A 20,448-nucleotide genomic window follows, 5' to 3' on the forward strand; every position below is an offset into this window, starting at 1 on the left:
GAGAGGCAAACAAGAGTGAATGGGCTAGTCTTGTGCCATCTCCCATGGTAAGTTTGGTGGCGGGGGGGGGGGGGGGGGGGGCATTTAACCAGGTGAGAGGGTGCTGAGTGTGCACCCCACTGCCTCCCTGCCTACGCCACGATTAAGTCCGTGGTGGGTAGGGCCGTGGATGGCTTTCCCGTTCCACCACCAATTGAATCCCTTAGGTGGGCAATTAATTTTGTCAAAATTATGGACATTGTCACATGAGGGGACATGTTAGGGAAATTTTATTTTTCTATTTTTAGGAATTTAACATTTAGAGCCCATCTCCCTGAGGCTGCACTTCGCCTCAGGGAGGTGAGTGCACTCTTTCATGCACATGCGCGAAAGAGCGCACTCTCGATTTTGGGATTCCCCCCCCCCATGTAAAATGGCGCCGCGCCCCCAATTGGGGGCGCCAATTGGAAGCGCGCCTTTGCGTGCCCGCCCTTCAACTTCGCCCCCGACGGGGGGAAAATTCAACCCAGTTGAAACAATTAAGATCCTGATGGGTCTTGACAGGGCTGATGTGGAGAGGATGTTTCTTCTCGTGGGAAAATCTAGAGCTAGCGGTCGTTGTTTAAAAATAAGGGGTCATTCAGTTAAGACAGAGATTAGGAGAATTTTTTTCTCTCAGAATGTTGTAAGCCTTTGGAACTCTCTTCCTCAAAAGGCGGTGGAAGCAGAATCTTTGAATTTTTTAAAGGCAGAGCTAGTTGGATTCTTGATTAAGAAGGGGGTGAAAGGTTATCGAGGGTAGGCAAGAATGTGGGGTTGCGGTTACAATCAGATCAGCCATGATCTTATTGAATGGCAGTGCAGGCTCGAGGGGCCAAGTGGCCTCTCCTGCTACATCTGCTGTTAGGACTGAGATGGGGCGGGAGGTGGGGGAATAATTATTTCACTCAAAGTGTTGTGAATCTTTGGAATTCTCTGCCATTGATGGATGCTCCATCATTGAATACATTTTAGGCTGTGATGGACAGATTTTTGGTCTCTCAGGGAATTAAGGAATATGGGGGATGGGCAGGGAAGTGGACTTTGAAGCCCCAGATCAGCCATGACCGTATTGAATGGAGGAGTAGGCTTGATGGGCTGGATGGTCTACCCTTGCTCCTATTTCTTGTGTTCTTGTGCATCTAACTCCAACACCCCTTCTGAAGCCTACTCCTGCACATTGCACCTCAGAGCAACTTACCTTCCATCTCTGACTAGGTGCCTCCTCACATCCCCAATCGACCATGCACCACTGTCCCTCAATGTTGCTCTAATCCAAACGTTACAGCAAATCCTTCCCAGTGACTCTCCACAAATGCTGCCCATCCAGCCACCTTACGGTTCTCTCACTAATTCATCTCTTCTTTCCCTCCTTGCAGAAATAAAGCACAGAATGCCAGGGAGAGACAGAGAACCAGAGGTTATCCTCCAGCCATCTCCGTGCTGACAGCTGCAGAGGTGATGCTGGAGACACCCTGAGCCTCAAACTGCTTGGCCATCAGGCATGAAGGCCTGGAGGACTCCCAGCCTCCTGGTGTCAGAGTGAAATATCAGGCAGCCACATAGCGTGCAATATTCACTCATGTTATCGTGATGTTAGCCATCAATTAAATATGATTTTGTGCACTATGATGATTTAGCACCATCTTATCATTACAGTTCCGCTTCATACAGAAGCCAAATATGCAGCAAATATGAAATAATAATAGGTAATGCTGGAAATACTCAGCAGGTCAGTCAGTCTCTGAGCAGAGAGGAACAGAGTGAACACTTCAGGTCTGTGGCCTACGCTGTTCAGTTGTCCTGTGTTTGATTATGTGAGTCTGCTTATAATTGATACTTGCTGTGCTTGATTAGTTAAGCCTGGGTTTGGACTCAGAAAAGTGAGCTGAAGCATGGAGTAGACATTTTAATACACTTGTTATGATCCTTGGCCAGACCATGAGATGCAGGGGGAGATCTAATTAGGGACCAATAATATTTTGTTTAAAGTAGATAAAGGTTGAGATTCAAGATGCCTATTTTGGAATAAAGCGTCAAGATTCCATGGGTTTTGGAAAACAATATCTATCTTATATTCTAACACCCAGGGTAAGTATGAGTACATGTGAATCAATAGACAAACAGAACAGACGAACTGTGGTCAGACACACAAAACTACAGAGTAAATGACAGATGCAACCAAGACAGAGTCCATGGATTTCTTAAGAACCCACCCAGATGTCAGTAAACACTAAGTCAAACTCTGTTTTACGAAAGGTTCCCAGCTTCACCGTCAATAATCTCTCCTTGGAATTCTCTCCAAAAGTCGCTCCCACTTGGACAGCTTTAACAGTGGCCTAGGATTTCAATCTCACCTCCTGAGATTCCTTCTCCCTGGATTGCTGAGCACAGTAGCTTACAAGCACACTTTCAGATCTATGGCCGTGTCAAGCAGAACACCACTGCTCCAAAGCGGGCACCTTTTCCCCCAGTGGCCCTCTTTATTTGAAGTCTGCCCCCTGCAGTTCTTTCTTTAACTTAACTGTTTCTGTCCCTTTGATCCTTGTGACATTTGTTGGCTGGGAGACTGCCTCCAGAAGAGCGATTCACTGATCCTGATCTGACTGCAGAGGATCCCACCCTTGTTACTAGGCAGGAAGCAATGTAATAAGCGTTGGAACACCCTGTACCTTAAATGTTACTATCTCCACAGACTACTAATTTTTTTTTATTATTCATTCATGGGACGCGGGCATCGCTGCCTGGGCCACCATTTATCACCCATCCCTGATTGTCATTTAAGAGTCAACCACATTGCTGTGGGTCTGGAGTCACATGGATCACAGATTTCCTTCCCTAAAGGACATTAGAGCACCAGATGGGTTTTCACAACAAAAAGCAATGGTTTTGTGATCATCACCAGACTTTTAATTCCAGATTTTCACTGAATTCAAATTGACCGTCTGCCGTGGTGGGATTCAAAACCGGATCCCCAGAGCGTCACCCTGGGTCTCTGGAATACTAGACCAATGACAATACCATTATGCCACCACCTCCCCTGAGCACCTAGTGATACAAAAATCAATGACTTCATGACACACTGCAAAAAAAAACTTGTTATGTGCCATCGCTGCATAGATTTGAGATATAAAATCTATAACATGGCCTTTCATCAGAACTCTGATGGCACAATCCCCTGATCAGTAGCCGATTTGTGGCCACAAGAATAGACTCTTCAGATTGTGCATGTTTTCTTAGCCACACAGGCACAAATCAGCATCTTTTGAAATGTTTATACATGTTAAAAATCATTTAATTTGGTGAGAAACTGACTGGTGTACACTAATGAAACTAGAAAAGTATTCCTCCATGTTGAACACCACTTGAAAGAAGCACTGAGGGTGGCAAGGGTGCAGAATGTACTCTGGGTGGGGGATTTCATTGTCCATCATCAAGAGTGGCTCGGTAGCACAACTACTGACTGAGCTGGCCGAGTCCTAAATGACATAGCTGCTAGACTGGGTCTGCGGCAGGTGATAAGGGAACCAACAAGAGGGAAAAACATACTTGACTCATCCTCACCAACCTGCCTGCCATGGATGCATCTGCCCATGACAGTATTGGTAGGAGTGACCATCGTACAGTCATTGTGGAGACAAAGTCCTGCCTTCACATTGAGGATAAGTGCTAAATGGGATAGATTTTGAACAGATCTTGCAACTCAAGACTGAGCACCCATGAGGCACTGTGGGCCATCAGCAGCAGCAGAATTGTACTCGAACACAATCACTTCATGGCCCGGCATATCCCCCACTCTACCATTACCAACAAACCAGGGGATCAACCCTGGTTCAATGAAGAGTGGAGGAGGGCAAGCCAGGAGCAACACTAGGCATACCTAAAAATGAGGTTTCAACCTGGTGAAGCTATAACACATGACTACTTGCATGCCAAACAGCAGAAGCAGCAAGTGATAGACAGGGCTAAGCGATCCCACAACCAACGGATCAGATCTAAGCTCTGCAGCCCTGCCACATCCAGTCGTGAATGGTGGTGGACAATTAAACAACTCACTAGAGGAGGAGGCTCCACAAATATCCCTATCCTCAATGATGAAGGAGCCCAGCACATCAGTGCAAAAGATAAGGCTGAAGCATTTGCTACAATCTTCAGCCAGAAGTGCCGAGTGGATGATCCATCTCGGCCTCCTCCGGAGGTCCCCAGCATCACAGATGCCAGTCTTCAGCCAATTCGATTCACTCCACGTGTTATCAAGAAATGGCTGAAGGCACTGGATACTCCAAAGGCTCTGGGCCCTGACAATATTCAGGCAATAGTACTGAAGACTTGTGCTCCAGAACTTGCCGCGCCCCTAGCCAAGCTGTTCCAGTACAGCTACAACACTGTCATCAACCCGGCTATGTGGAAAATTGTCCAGGTATGTCCTGTACATAAAAAGCAGGGCAAATCCAACCTGGCCAATTACCATTCCAGCAGTCTACTCTCAATCATCAGTAAAGTAATGGAAGGGGTCATCAACAGTGCTAACATGCAGCACTTGCTTAGCAATAACCTGCTCACTGATGCCCAGTTTGTGTTCTTCCTGACCTCATTACAGCCGTGGTTCAAACATGGACAAAAGAGCTGAACTCCCGAGGTGAGGTGAGAGTGACTGCCCTCGACATCAAGGTAGCATTTGACAGAGTGTGGCATCAAGGAGCCCTAGCAAAACTGGAGTCAATGGGAATCAGGGGGAAAACTCTCTGCTGGTTGGAGTCATACCTAGCACAAAGGAAGATGGTTGTGGTTGTTGGAGGTCAGTCACCTCAGCTCCAGGACATCACTGGAGTTCCTCAGGGTAGTGTCCTTGGCCCAACCATCTTCAGCTGTTTCATCAATGACCTTCCTTCCATCATAAGGTCAGAAGTGGGGATGTTCGCTGATGATTGCACAATGTTCAGCACCATTCGCGACTCCTCAGATACTGATGCAGTCCATGTCCAAATGCAGCAAGGCCTGGACAATATCCAGGCTTGGGCTGACAAGTGGTAAGTAACATTTGTGCCATGCAAGTGCCAGGCAATGACCATCTCCAACAAGAGAGAATCTAACCATTGTGTCCTGATGTTCAATGGCATCACCATCACTGATTCCTCCACTATCAATATCCTGGGGGTTACCATTGACCAGAAACTGAACTGGACTAGCCATATAAATACTGTGGCTACAAGAGCAGGTCAGAGGCTAGGAATCGTGCGACAAGTAACTCACCTCCTGACTCCCCAAAGCCTGTCCACCATCTACAAGGCAGAAGTCAGGAGTGTGATGGAATATTCCCCTCTTACCTGGATGGGTGCAGCTCCCACAATACTCAAGAAGCTGGACACTGTCCAGGACAAAGCAGCCCACTTGATTGACACCACATCCACAAAAATTCACTCCCTTCACCACCAATGCACAGTAGCAGCAGTGTGTACCATACACAAGATGCACTGCAGGAACTCACCAAGGCTCCTTCGACAGCACTTTCCAAACCCACAAAATCAGGTTACTCATAAGTGCAGGAATAGGCACTCATTACAAATGCTTATTTCTTGTGACAACCTATTTACTGCTGCACTAATATAAATGCTCCAAGTTACCACTCTCAAACACAATGAAACTTTCCATTGCGAGGAAAAACGATGAACATCTAATATGCTGCCCGGCTGCACAGGTCCAAGGAAGATTTTTCATTTGGCTGGCAAATTTTAGCAGAAATTGTAACCGAGACAGTTATAATGTCAAGAGCAATTTCCCGTTGGTGCTCGAGGGAGAAATCTAGCCATGTTTTTCCAGTTAATGGGCCTGCTGTGAACCCCTGGGATTCGCCTGTTCCACTGTTTTTTTAAATAATCAAGTTTGAAACCCGCAGCATCACGATAGGCAGGAATTCAGGTCAGCGGCCGGGGCTTCCTCTGGGCTGAATTTGTCGGCTTCATGCTGCTGTTTTCTGTGCTCAGAGCAGGACACCGTAAACCACAAGCCTGAAGCTCAGTTTCACAACAGAAGAGGTTTCTTATCATTTTCTGTACATCATGTTGTGTTTATTAAACATTTCCTATCTTGTTACGATCGAGAAGGTAGGAATGCGCTGTACCCCCGGGTCCCTACTCTGCCAGACATGTCATCAGTGTAAATGTTTAATTCGCTCACCCAACTGGATAATTGTTTACTTTCACTGTTATTGGACCCAGACTGAAAGGGACTTTAACCAGGCTTCTTTCAATAAGCCGAGAATCACACGATCACAAAGTGCAGAAGAGGACCTTCGGCCCATCGAGTCTGCACTGACAAGTGAGAAACACCTGACCTACCTACCTAACCCCATTTACCAGCACTTGGCCCATAGCTTTGAATGTTTTGATGTGCCAAGTGCCAAGAATGATTGACCTATTATGAAACAAAGCTTATTTTTGAAAGCAAGTTGCAAAAACTGCTTAACATGCAGTTTGTAACCTGGAAGTGCATCTATATACTCCTTTAAATCCCAACACACACACACACACACACAAAGGACAAAACAAATAGGGGGCAGGGTTTTGAGGTTGCCGGGCAGGCTCGTTGGCCAACGTGGAAGCGGCCGGGAAACGGACCTCTGCCTGCCCAGCGTGAAATCGCGGCTCGGCGCTGATCGGGAAGGGCCGAGTGGGAGTAGGGGCTTGTCGGCCGCCAGGTCCAATGGTGACCCGGCAGCCAGTTTAAGAATGGCCCAGGCAGCCCCTGGAAGGACGCCTCCTCTGCGCTCCCAAACCGAAGTTATGGAATCGAGTGTGGCTGGCCGCAGCAGGCGGGAGGGCAGGTCAGGTGGGCTTTTCCCACATTCTCCTGAGGAGGCGGCTGCCAGGAAGGATGCCCTTGACCCCCAGAGATGAGAGGAGGAGGCCACTGCACCTCTCCAAAAGGGCATGGGAGGAGGTGGCAGCAAGGGTGAGCAGCCATGACGTGGTGAGGTGGGTTCAATGACCTGCTGCGCTCAGGAAGGGTGAATACCGTGTTGGCATGGGTCAGTGTGCAGAAGTTTTAAGGTCTGGCCGTCCCCCCCTGTGGACCTCGGGTGCTAGAGCCTGAGTGCCAACTGTCAGTGACGCCGGAGCTAGCCAAGAGGGTGAGTCCTGGCTGCTTAGACTGAGTGCCCTGCAGCTCGAGGGCCACAACTCGAATGTGCCCTTAACTGAGGTTGGCCAGGCCACAATGGTGCTGCAGGTAGAGAGTGGACGAATCTAGGCTCCTCTGTTCTTTCAGTAGAAGACAAGCCATAACCAGGCAGAGAGGCCATGTACAGGCAGAGAGACGCCCAACCTCCCGCTGCTCTCCATGTTCAAGAGAGGCGCCCTGGAGCTTGAGAGCCGGCATGGGCATGGAGAGGTGGGGGTGCCAGATGTAGGTAAGAGTGCAGTGCACAGAGGTGAGACTTTTGGATTGTGCAACCATTCTTGTGTAATATCTTCATTGATGTGAACCTCGAACCTGGAGTCCCCATTGATCATTGAAAGATGATGGCACCATGATCCAGATCTCCATTGTCTCACCAGGGTGCCTGGCATGCACAGTGACAGTGTGATGACTTTAACTAGTGACAGGTCCTTGCTCTCCCTTAGATTTGTCAGCAGGTGGTCGCTCTGCAGACCCAGAAGGGGCACCCCTGATGCTGGAGGACCACCAAGCTTCTGTTGCACCTGCATTACATCTATTCTCTAAAGCAGGCAACAGCACAGATACCAGCACCTCGGTGGGCATTAGATCGGCAGCTAGTATCTCGGTGCACATTGGTGAGGGCACTTCATACTCGCTTGAGGCGCAGACAGAGGCAAAGGGTGCCCAGGGCACAGACAGTCAGAGGACTGCTGGGGACCAGGATGATGTTCCGTTGAAGGCAGATGATGAGCCTCTGGAGACGTCCATTAGGCAGCAGATGCTAGATGTCCAGCGAGATGTGGGGGAGAATCTGATGGAGATCCATGAGGTATGTGTGCCATGGTCTCCGTTATGGAGCAGTCCATGCAGAGCGTGAACACTGCGTTGACCCTTATGGCCAAGCGCACTTCCTCCTCCATTGAGAGAGTGGTGACTCTGATGGAGAGGCAGCTCCAGGAACAGAATCGGGGGTTTCCGCGGTTGCGCATGGACCTGCAAGCCCTCACACAGGCAGTGACCTCAGGCGGTCAGTGCCAGTGTGGAAGATGGATGAGGCACCCAGGATCCCAGATAGGTGCCCATCCATCAATATGATGAGCAGGGAGGTCCAGAGCAACCTCGCATTGGTGCATGAGCTGCCTGTTATCTCTGCGGGCTCCTCTCAGGGCGCTCTGGATGACGGCAGCAGCTCCTCTGCCCCTCTGCCAGTGACCGTGGCATCTGATAAGTCTGCAGGGACTAGGGAGATGCCAGCCGTGGCATTGACTGCTTCCTCCCAGGCAGGACCAACACAGGCTCCACTGGCCAGAGGATGCCCGCCAAGGCCATCAAGGCCAACAAGACAGCAGAGTCAGCAGGCTGTCTCCAATGCCAGTGCCAGTGAGGGGACAGCACCAAGACGTAGCACTCACAAGCATATTTAAAAGCACCATGAGCACAAGAGGGACAGTTTTCAGGTGATTTTATGTTCATTTATGTTTACTTTTTTTATGAGTGCGCGATGACGTTGGGACGCTCACCCGACATCATCGCACTCTATTTCAGCTTGGGCATGTCGGGCATGCACCCGCACGCCAAGCAGAAAATCCTGCCCAGGAGCTCTGCAGAGGTTGGCGTTTAAGGGAAAAAAAAACACCTTCTGGCCATTAGGAAAACTTGATGAAAAAGGATTGTCACAACTCACTGGGGATAGTGCGCTGTAATATTAAACCCCACTGTTCCCCGAGTTCGGACAAATGTGAAAAGTTTGACCAAACCACCAGGTTGCCCCAATTCTACCTAACTGTTTAATTTAGGATAACAGAATACCAGCACTAGGTTTGTCAACTTAATAAGTAAATAACTGTTTATTGAACAAATTGGCTTTAACTAGTGGCAAAAGAAAGAAATATGAACTGCTAACTTCTGACTCTATAACTTAAACTCTACCCCCTTCTTAAATCCCTATCCACACATGCACACAAGACTCATTAGAGACACAAAACATGGATTTTAATTGTGGGATAAAACAGTTCAATAGCACCAATCAGAAGTACAGGATTCGATGGGTTGATTTTTATCGATGTCTTCCAAATTCCTTTCAGCTCTTGTTGACATCACGAGGTGGTCTTCCAGCATTTCCAGTATTTAGTTCACTGGCTGAGAACTTGCTTTTTAATATCTCTAATACTGTTTTTCCCTTTTTCCTTTTTACAGGGGTTTCCCCAGAAAGAGAGCAGGTTATAGAGCTATGGGGGAAAAACAAAGATTCTAGATGTTTTCTCTTTGCAGGACAGGAGCTTTTTGCTGCCCTGCCCCTCACACAAAATCTTGGTCACCTGCTCAGGAGCCAATTAAAGTGCTATTGTCAGGCAGCTCCCTTGGTCCAGCACTGTCTTTCATGGCACACTCTGTTCCAGGACTGCAACATTGTATATATCCCTCATCCTGTTCCAGTGGACATGTCTTTCAACCATTGTAATCCTAATTCACAGTCCAACAGAAAATAAAAGATGTGTTCTTTCCAGGATAAAGTTTGAAGGATTGGCGCTGTCAATCTGGTCTTCCTGTGTGTGAAGACAGATCGCTGGTCACAGTTGTTGTCTGGAAGTCCTTTCCAAAGGAGCTTTAGTGTGGAGGAGAACAAGGCATGATCAATGTCCTTGGCATCTCTCTCTTGTCTCAGCATCTCAGGTTTCCAAATACAGACAATTTATACTGAGATGAGGATTGCTAGCTGGACTAATAACTACACTGAGGCAGGGAGAGAGCAAAGTTGGGCAATCTTCTCCTGTTCAGTTTATTCCCAAAGCTAAGTCGAAAACACGAGTTCAAAGCAGAAACTCATCAGGGCCTCGCAGCCTGAAAACAGCAGGTTTCTTTTTTTCTCCAGCAATTAAAGTTCAAATAAACAAATAATTCTTATGCCCTCAGATGCCTAGCTGGTCACTTAGCTGAAGTTGTGTGTCTTCTTGGAAAAAGCGATTTGCCCAAAGTAAACTTATAACCTTTAAAAAAATAGTCAGTTCCATGAAAGTGTCCAAATAACTCAATGTCCTCCCAATTCCAATTTAAACAAAACATATAGTTCTAGGAGGCATGTATTTATAAAAATCTCTATTTGCAGTCAAAGCAAAACTAGTGCAATTAAAAGTAACGTGGTAACAACATTTGTTGAACGTTGGGAGAGGCTATTGTAAGCAATAACAGCAGAGTAAGACTGTCACACAATTTGCCACAAGGTATAATGCACAGGACAGTTTTGAGAAATAGTGACAACTCACTTAAACTGAACTAGACCAGCCATATAAATACTGTGGCATATAAAAACAAGAATAAGTGAGGCTGGAAATTCTGCAGCGAGTAACTCACCTCCTGACTCTCCAAAGCCTGTCCACCATTTATAAGGCATGAGATAGATAACAGAATACTCTCCACTTGACTGGGTCAATGCTATTAAGCAGCAGCAGCAGCACCCCCAAACCATCCAAGACAGAACAACCCATTTGTTTGGCACCTCATCCATCAATCTTCCTTCGACAGCACCTTTTGAACACACGACCTCTAGTGCCTAAAAGGGCAAGGGCAGCAGATGTATGAGAGCACCATCGCCTTTAAGTTCCTCTCTAAGTCACACACCAGCCTGACTTGGATCTAGAACAGAAGCTCCTTCACAGATGTTGGGTCAAAAACCTGGAACTCCCTCCCTGACAGTACCTACACCACATTGCTGCAGCAGTTCAAGAGGGTGGTTAATCAACACCTTCTCAAGAGTAATTAGAGATGGGCCTTAATGCTGGCCTTAGCAGCAATGCTCACATTCCCGGAACGAATAAAAATAAACTGACGCCGCTCACATTTAAACCATCAATTCCAGTATTAATGAGTTTTGAGAAGGAATCAGAATTAATGGCCTGGCAGAGTTAAATTTACAATCTTTTTTACATACTTTTGTGAAGTGGACTTTAATTGCTTTTGAAAAATTGGCTGTGAGCCATCTTTTCAAACTGCTCACATAAGTGTTCCCACAGTGTTGTTCGGGAGAGAGTTCCAGGAATTTGACAGTGTTAATGAAAGAATGGCAAATGAGAGTTCCAAGTCAGGATAGTGCAGTGTTGGTCTTAGAATGTGACTTATTCTAATTCATAAAAATGATGTTGCCATGCACCTGCTGCATCTAATTACTTCGGCACAGTTTTGTTATAAGCTGACACGACAGAGTTTGGATGAGAATCGGTTTGTCTGATGTCTCACTGCGGCTTCTGAGATTACAGTAAATCAGATGAACAGGAAGCTTTGTTAGTGACCTCAGCAGTGGGAAGCAGACAGAGAGGCACATCCCTCTTAAACTGCTGCTCTCACACTGGACTGCACAGTGACCAGAATATACCTGGAGGAAAACATGTTTGGTGTTACTCTGACAAAGAAGCATCTGGCTTGTTCCTGAAGTCGATCTTGGGAAGGAAAGGGAAATTTTCCTTCTCTCTCCTCGTACAAACGCTTTGGCTCTGATTCTAACAGTGAGACTTTAATTGGCCATTTCAACTGACACGGGTAAGACCTTTTCCTAGTACAAACTTTTAGTTTGCCTTCAATCTGTTTACTGGATTAGCTCAAATTTAGATTAATTTAATTTTAATAGCAAGTCTGGCACAAATTTAACTGTTTTGAAGCTTCTCTTTCATTTTCTCCTGGCATTGTATGAATACACAGTGCTGGGCAATTTTTAGTTGGGTTTCCTAGAATAAGAGCATAAGAAATGTATAAGCCTTATTGCCCATCAAGCCTGATCTGCCATTCAGAAGATCATGGATGAGGATTGTAGTCTTAACTCCACTTTCCTGCCCACCCCGCAAAACCGTTAACTCCCTTGTCAATCAAAAATCTGTCTAACTCAGCCTTGGATGTCTTCAGTAACTCAGCCTCCGATGTTCTCTGTGGAAGAGAATTCCAAAGGCTAAGGACCTTCTGAGAGATGATATTCCTCATCCCCTTCATAAAATGGGAGTTCCCTCATTTTTAAACTGTGTCCTCTACTTCTAGATTCCCCCACAGGAAAATGAGTGATAATTGTATGATCTGACCTCATTGTACCTGTCAATGTTTAGGGTAGCAAGGCAGCAAGTGAGTGAGCTGGTTTGGTTTAAAGGGGTAGTTCACCGTCTTAGAAATATTGAACAGGAAATATAATTGATTGTAGATGCAACAGTGCCTGTTTTGCGCTGATGCCCAATTCCTTGTGTTGAATTTCTAATCCATGGACATTTTGTCTCCTGAAATTCTCTCCTCAACGCATTGCTGGAGTGTTATCTAATGGGCATCGTCCTCCTAAGCCCATACCTCCTCTAAGGTACCATGCTTGCTCATCAATAACCACAGGTTGTCCAGGTACTGGCTAATTTAGGACCAATACACTAAGGCCAATCCTGTCCACCACTCATCAATGGCTGAGAATCCAGGCTTATTCGTCTTTTCTTCCTTCTTCTGCCTCTATTGCGGTTCCGATTCGAGGTGTTTGCCTACCCAGGTCAGAACAGAATCAGAAGGGACTTGGCAACTTAGTGTCTATTAGCAAGAGCAATGAGTTACAATGCTAACTAAACGACAACAAGGATCACTATTGTATTTCAGCTTATTAACTGGCAACATAAAATAATGGGATAAGATAGTTAGAAGGGAATTATAAGTCCAGTGCAAATTAAATATAACAGTTATACTGTTGGATCTGGAGTGAAAACGTAAAAGAGACAGAATATAAGGGTACTTTGTAACTACATAGTGCACAGTTTATTTACTTCCACACCTTCCTCTGACTCTGGCCTCTTGTGGTCCTTCCTCTGTCTTTGCTCCATCGTTGGCAGCCGTTCCTTCAGTCACCTAGGCTTTATGCTCTGGAAATCTGGAATTTCCATATTCAGCATGGACCAGAGACTGAATGTAAGACATTCCTACTCTGTGTGACTCAGCTCTACATGAGATGTTGCATTGGCAAACCAAGGCATCAAGGGAGAATTTATCTGTTTCAAGAAAGTGAACCAGGCATTATTTCTGATCCAACAGTTGTAGCAACAATGGACATTTCCATGTGATTCATACTGTTGTGGTATTGCTTTGTAAATATGAAAGAAAAAACTTCTTTTGAGAAGGTGGTTCCTGTTTCAAGAAGGGCAGCCTTCACATTCTGCAAAACTAGAGGCAGAAGCATCATCATTGATAGAGCTTGGGATGGAACAATATAGATACAAATAAAGGACCTGGAACAATGGTTGAAGGCCGGGCCCGGGAAAGGGGGTGCACAAGGTGCAACACACCAGGCCCCATGCCCTAGGGGGGCTGGGGCTCATTGACTGACTAACTTGTCAATTGGGATTCTCTACTCATCAGATTAACTGCTTTGGACACTGTCAGAACAGCTTGTTCCTCTTTTCTTGCTTACCTCATGTACTTTCCTGTTTTTGTTGGGTGTTGTGACAATGGGTGCTTTCTTCACCCTTCAAACCTGGCTGAAGTGCATGGTAAAATAAAGCGCCTAGTGCCTCTACATTAAGTTTACCTCCATAAGGCCTTTCCTGACCTCCTCCCTCAATGGTTTGACCCTCCTTTCCTAACCTCTTCCTTCAATGGTATACCCCTACCTGACCACCTCCCTCAATAGTGTGGCACTTCCCAACCTCCTCCTCAACGGTGTGTCCCTTCCCGACCACCTCGTTCAATGGTGTGGCCCTCCCTGATCTCCTCCTTCATGGTTTGGCCCAGGTTCCACTTTGCCTGCCAATTGGTTTGTAGAGTGCCTTTCACAACCTCACAAAAGTGCTTCTCTCAGCTTCTGTGAGGTACTTCCGTAGTCAACATTGTTATGTAGGAAATTCTGACACCCAATTTGCGCTTGCAAGATTCACAATCAGAAAGGACCAGATGTTGGGGACGAAATTGGATTTTTGGGTGCTGCAAGACCCCTTAAAGTACCGAAATGTAATCCGCGGTATGTGCACACACTTCTGACGCAAAGTGTGCCAGATTCCATATTGGTGAGGGATTAACTGAAGTGATGAGGGGCCTGGAAACAGGAGAAGCACCAGGGCCGATGATTTCTCTCCCTGGCCCTGGTTGAGGGAGGCACGTTCCTTCATTCCCCCGGCCCCTCCCCGACAGTAGTTAGAAAACAGCGTTCATCTTTAATGCATCACATCACTGTGTTGAAGAGAGGGTGAAACTCTCATCGACGGCCTTAGTGTTCACTCAGTGTTTGATTCTGAAACCATTTATTTTTGTAACTTTGCAAACCAAGGCATCTAGGGAGCATTATGGTTGACTCTTTGGTGATATGTCTTTTTTCCTAAAAGTGCTTCCGAAATAATAACCTCCTTTAAAAATATGTTGCTGTCTCGTCTGAAGCCTTTGAAACTCCCAGGTGAACTGACCTTGTGTCTAGAAGTTTTGAAGATTTTTTAAAATTTTCGAAGAGCAAGGGATAGTTGTCGTTTGAGCTGGAATATTTTTGCTCCATGGAGTGGGGCTGGCGGGGAGGTTTCAAGCTTTCTTAAATTCCTGGAAGAGGCAGAAATCATTTGAGTCACTTCCATTTTTCTTTCGCTTCCAGTCAGTTTGTGACAATATAAACTGAAAATTGAAAACTTTTTCAAATTGTCTTTTAATCCTCCGGGGCTTCTTTTGATAACTTTTTTCCTCTGTTCCTGAAAGCATTGACTCTTGTTAAGTTATCGTTACACACTAGAGACCACCAGTAGAAGAAACCCTTTAGGGAACTCAGAAGAATCTTCTTTACCCAGGAATGTGGAGCTATTTGCCACAGTGGGCAGCTAAGCGAATCACAGAATTGTTACAGCGCAGAACGCAAGGGGTGGTGTGTGTGTCAGTTTCACCTCTGACTTCTGAGCGGTCCGAATTGCTCCCACTCCCTGGGTTCTAGACCTTGGACTTATTTGGGGGTTGTGACAAAGTGCAGCAGACAACTGGTTTTGGTGCAAGAAAAACTGAGTTTATTGAAGTCACAAATGAATTTATAACATTAGGATTACGCTGAGATTATACAGACTTACAAAGTACACTTAGTTAAGAATGGGGAACACACGGCATAACGAGGGAAAAATCACGCTACTAATCCCCTTACCCTTGTCCCACCCCCAAAACCTAACTAAATTGAACTAGGAGAGGTCAGGGATCATCCTCACCAACCCAGGGTTCCTTGACAGTTCGAAATCCAGCCAGGTAAGCTGGTTACAGTTTTGGGGTACGCTCTTTGTGTCCTCTGGGGCCTGCTGTCCCCACGTGGTCCTTGCGGGCCTACAAAACCTCCAGATCTTCTTGCTTAAACTCTGTTTCAACCGCTCCCAGCTGCTCACTGCCTGCTAGCTGGTTTCTCCCTCTCTCTCCTTCGTAACTGATTTCCCAGTTATACTGTCTTTCGAATTTCTTATCGGAATCCAAATCAAGGTTAGTTCTTTGTCTGACTTTGGTGGGCTTCCTTAGGTGATAGTTGTGTCTTTGTTTTTAATGGGCTTGCATGATGTTTATCATTGTCTTCCTGCCCCCATAACTAGTTTTGAACTGAAAGCCATTGTATGTGTGGAGTATTGATGGGTTCGCATAATTGAATTGATTGTGCCTTTGATTATTTATGCAAGATTTTGATGGGCTTCAGTTTCGTGTGAGGTGAAGTCTTTCTCTGGGTTGATTGTATTAAAGGGAAGAATGCGTATTCTGTCTCCTCTTGTTGTCTGGTTTCAGGCAAAACAATCCACACTGCGCTCAATAAGCCCGGGCATGTGCAGCCCCAGGGCCTTCATGGGCCCAGCCTCCTGTCTGCAGGGTTTTACACTTAACTCAGCAGTTTAAAAGTCCAAAAGTCATATCCTTGTTGATGATATGAAAAATGTGGGAATTTTGAGAACGCTTCAAGAGGGACGCCATTCGGCCCATTGTGTCTATGCTGCCTCGCCGAATGAGCATTTAACTTAGTTTCGTGCTCCTGCCATAACTCTGCAGATTATTAATTTTAAAATAATCATCTAGTTCCCTCTTGAATGCCTCGATTGAAACTGCCTTCACCCTACTCCCAGGCAGTGCATTCCAGGCCCTAACCACTGGCTGTGTGAAAAAGTTTTTTCTCACATCACTTTTGGCTCTTTTGCCAATTATTTGCTGTCTCGTTCTTGATCCTTTCAAGAGTGGGAACAGTTTCCCCCTATCTACCCTGTCCAGGCCACTTATGATTTGAATACCTCTATTCCCATGGAAGAGTCCTAACTTCTCCAATTTATCTTTATAACTGAAGTTTCTTATCCCTGGAACCATTCTCGTAAATCTCTTCTGCACTCTCTCCAATGTGTTCATTTCCTTCCTACAGTGCGGCGCCCAGAACTGTACACAATACTCCAGCTGAAGTCTGATTAGTGTCTTATACAAGTTCAGCATAACCTCCTTGCTCCTGTACTCTATGCTCCTACGAATAAAGCCCAGGACACTGTATGCTTTATTAACCACTCTCTCAACTTGTCCTGCCACTTTCAATGACATGAACATATACACCCAGGTCGCTCAGCTCCTGCACCCACTGTAGAGTAGTACCCTTTCATTTATATTGTCTCTCCATGTTCTTCCTACCAAAATGTATCACCTTACATTTATCCACGTTGAACTTCATCTGTCACTTCTCCACCCATTCCACAAACTTGCCTGTGTCCCTTTGAAGTTCTACACCATCCTCCTCACGGTTTACAATATTTCCCAGTTTTGTATCATCTGCAAATTTTGAAATTGTTCCCTGTACGCCAATGTCTAAGTCATTAAGACATATCAAGAGAAGCAACTCCCTGGGGAACTCCACTACAAATCTTCCTCCAGTTCGAGGGACAACCATTAACGATTACTCTCTGTTTCCTGTCACTCAGCCAATTTTGTGTCCATGGGCAGAATTTTCAGGGTGACGTGCGGGTGGGGCGGGGGGGGGGGGGGCAGGCCCTAACCACTTGCTGTGTGAAAAAGTTTTTTCTCACATCCCTTTTGGCTCTTTTGCCAATTATTTACTGTCACCGCGCGCCATTGCGATATTTAGTTGGCGGGGGCGTGATGAAGTGCGACACACGCCCGCAGTTAATTAGCGGGCTGGTTAAGGCCCTTAACTCGGCAATCGAAGCCGATTTTCAGGCGCCCGTGTGATCCTCGGCTCGGCGCACGGGCGCAACGGGCTGGCGGGTAAACGACTTTTTAATAAAACTCATCCACGGGTGGGATAAGAGGGCTCAGTGGGGGTGTCAATCTGGTCTGTGAGTATTTATTGCAGAAAGTTTTTTATACTTGCCTGTGCGATCTGTAGCAGTTCAGAATGAATTCCAGCATCTTTCTGTGTACTTTGGACCTTCAGCTCAGCACTCTGCAGTCAGTAACCTTTGTCGGGCCTACAGCTTTCCAGAGGCCTCCCTTTAGCCTGGGTATGGGTTCTGACATGTCCACTAGAGGCAGCTCCTCTGAGGGGGAAGGGAGGGCTAGAAGGGGAAGGAGGCCAGGAGTGAACAATCAGCCTCCAGGGGAGCCACCTTTGGGAGTACAGGCGCAGGCACAAGGGGCGCAGGACCAAGAGGTAGTCCAAGGTGGAAGAGGCCGCAGAAGACGCCACTATCCTGCTGCCAGGGTTTACAGGCAGTGAAGCAGCTACCTCAATATGACTGAAGTGCAGTGCCGAAGGAGGCTCCAGCTGTCAAGGGAAACCGTCAACTATATCTGTCAGATGACTGGCCCTGAGATCTCTCCTAACTGTGCGGGCGGACACCCCATGCCAGCGGTTCTGAAGGTCACAGTTGCCCTCCACTTCTATGGCTCTAGCTCCTTCCAGGGCTCGGTGGGTAATCTTTGTGGTGTCTCCCAATCAGCTGTCCACACTTGTGTGAAGCAGGTTACAGACGCTCTGTTCAGGTGTGCATTGACCTTCATCCACTACTGCTGGAACCAGGCAAGCCAGACACAGCGAGCCAGAGGCTTCGCGGCCATTGCTGGCTTCCCCCGTGTCCAGGGTGCTATAGACTGTACACATGTGGCCATCAAGGCGCCAGCAGGTGAGCCCGGTGCCTTCGTCAAGAGGAAGGGCTTCCACTCCATGAACGTGCAGATAGTGTGTGATCACAGGATGCAAATTCTACAAGTCTGTGCAAGGTACCCAGGCAGCTCCCATGACACCTACATCCTCAGACACTCCCAGGTTCCGGGGCTTTTCAGTGCTCCAGCCCGGCTTGATGGATGGCTGCTGGGTGACAAGGGCTATCCCCTCAGAAGGAGGCTCATGACCCCTCTCCACCATCCAAGAACAGAAGCTGAGCAGCGGCACAATAGGAGCCACGGCTCCAAATGCGCTGTGGTGGAGAGAACCATCGGTCTTCTCAAGATGCGCTTCCATTGCCTGCACCACTCAGGGGGCGCACTCCACTACTGGGGGATCGTGTCTTGGTGATAGTGGTTGCATGCTGCGCTCTGCACAATCTTGCGCTGGAAAGGGGGACACAGTGGACGATGAAGATGTTGACGCAGTGGATGTGGCTGCACACGATGAGTCCAGCACTGATTCAGAGGATGAGGAAGCACAGGGGAATGCTGAGGGACTGAACGCTGACCCGACAATACACCAAGGAGGTAAGGACACACGGGAGACTTTAATCCAATGAACCTTCAGCTAACTCCACACAAATGGATCAGGAGGACCAGGCTTGCCTGGTGCTTCCATATGCAGCACTTAGGCGCTACATCTGCCACTTCATCAGCTGCAACAAACATGTCTATAAAACATACAAATACAGCACAAAGGAGCCACCCTCAGCCATGGTAACACATCTGGATTTAATTTCATCCATGATATGGTCCAACAAAATGAAAGCAAAACGTTTTTACAACAGCAAGAAATAATTATAATAATAATAATCATCTTGGGCCAACACAAAAGCACCAGTGAGAAACTCATGGTGTGCCTAAGGTGCCTTATACTTACGTTTGTGGGTGCTACATCTTGGTGCCGCCCCATCGCTCGGAGCAGCTTGTGAGACAGCCTGCTGACTCTGCTGTCCTGTTGGCCTCGATGATCTTGGCAGATGTCCTCTGGCCCGTGGAGCCTGTGCTGGCCCCGCCTGGGAGGGAGTGGCCAGTACCACAGCTGGCATCTCCCCAGTCGTCGCAGCCTCAATGGATGCAACGGTCACTGGCAGAGGGGCGGAGGAGCTGCTGCCCTCATCCGCAGCACCCTTAGAGGAGCCCGCAGAGATGACAGGCAGCTGCTGCACCGACGTGAGGTCGCTTTGGACCTCCCTGCTCACCGTAGATGGATGGGCACCGAGCTGGAAAATTTGGTGCCTAGACCATCTCCCATATTGGCAATGACCACCTGTGACCACTGGCGCTGTGAGGGTTTGCAGGTCTGAGCATATTCCCAGGAGAAGCTGCTTGTTCTCCTGGATGCCCCTCTCCAGGAGAGGGGCCACTCTCTCCATGGAGGAAGCATGACGCTCTGACATGAGGCTAACTGCATCAATGATGCTCCGCGTGGACTCCTCCACCATGGACACCAAGTGAAGCAGAGTCTCATGTAACACACTCAGATGCTCCCACACACCCGGCCGTGTTACCTGCAGCTGCTGCGTCGCGGACGACTCCAGAGGCGCATCATCAGGCACCGACTCAGCATGTGCCTGGTCCCCTGCAGTCCTCCGGCTTCTGGCACCATCGGCACTCTCTGTCTCTGCCAGCGATTGTGAAGTGCCCTCTCCACTGTGCCCCAGGACACTAGCCAATGTTGCAATGCCCACCGATGTGCTAGTATCTGCGCTGGTGCCTGCCTTACTGAAATGGTGTGATGCAGGTGACAGTTCAGGGCCCTCAGGTGTGAGAGGGAGCATCTGTAACGGAGCCTGGTCACCAGCCTCTGATGATGCTGAAATTAACAACAAGGACAGTGGATCAGTTAGCGTCCACACAGTGACACACTTCATCCCTTTCCCCCAGGCTCATTATGCACTCAACCTTCCAGAACCTAAGGAGACGAACATTGGTGGGGTGGCAAATAGTCTGGAGGAGGCCCAAACATTACAGGCGGTTACAGACAGGCTGGTCAGATGGCCTGAGGAATGTCAAATGGAATGTTATGTGGATAAGTGTGAGGTGATGCACTTGGGCAGGAGAAACAAGGTACGGGAAAACATGAGGAATGGTAGGACCATGGAAAGTAAGGAGGATCAGACGGACCTTGCTGGACATGTCGACAGGCCCTTTAAGGTAGCGCGACAGGTACATAAG

The 20,448-nt window shown here is 47.4% G+C and overlaps 1 protein-coding gene across 2 annotated transcripts in view; it reads left to right on the plus strand.

The window, feature by feature from the left end:
* The first annotated feature begins 11,223 nt into the window (after positions 1 to 11,223).
* Positions 11,224 to 20,448, plus strand: part of LOC144682607 (interleukin-13 receptor subunit alpha-2-like) — a 62,930-nt gene continuing 53,705 nt past the window's right edge. For both annotated transcript variants that reach the window (XM_078545098.1, XM_078545099.1), the window contains exon 1: positions 11,224 to 11,709. The gene's annotated coding sequence lies outside the window, so the exon portion shown is untranslated. The remainder of the gene's footprint in view (positions 11,710 to 20,448) is intronic.

This window comes from Cetorhinus maximus, chromosome 7, assembly GCF_964194155.1.
Source record: "Cetorhinus maximus chromosome 7, sCetMax3.hap1.1, whole genome shotgun sequence".
NCBI classification, from domain to species: domain Eukaryota; kingdom Metazoa; phylum Chordata; class Chondrichthyes; order Lamniformes; family Cetorhinidae; genus Cetorhinus; species Cetorhinus maximus.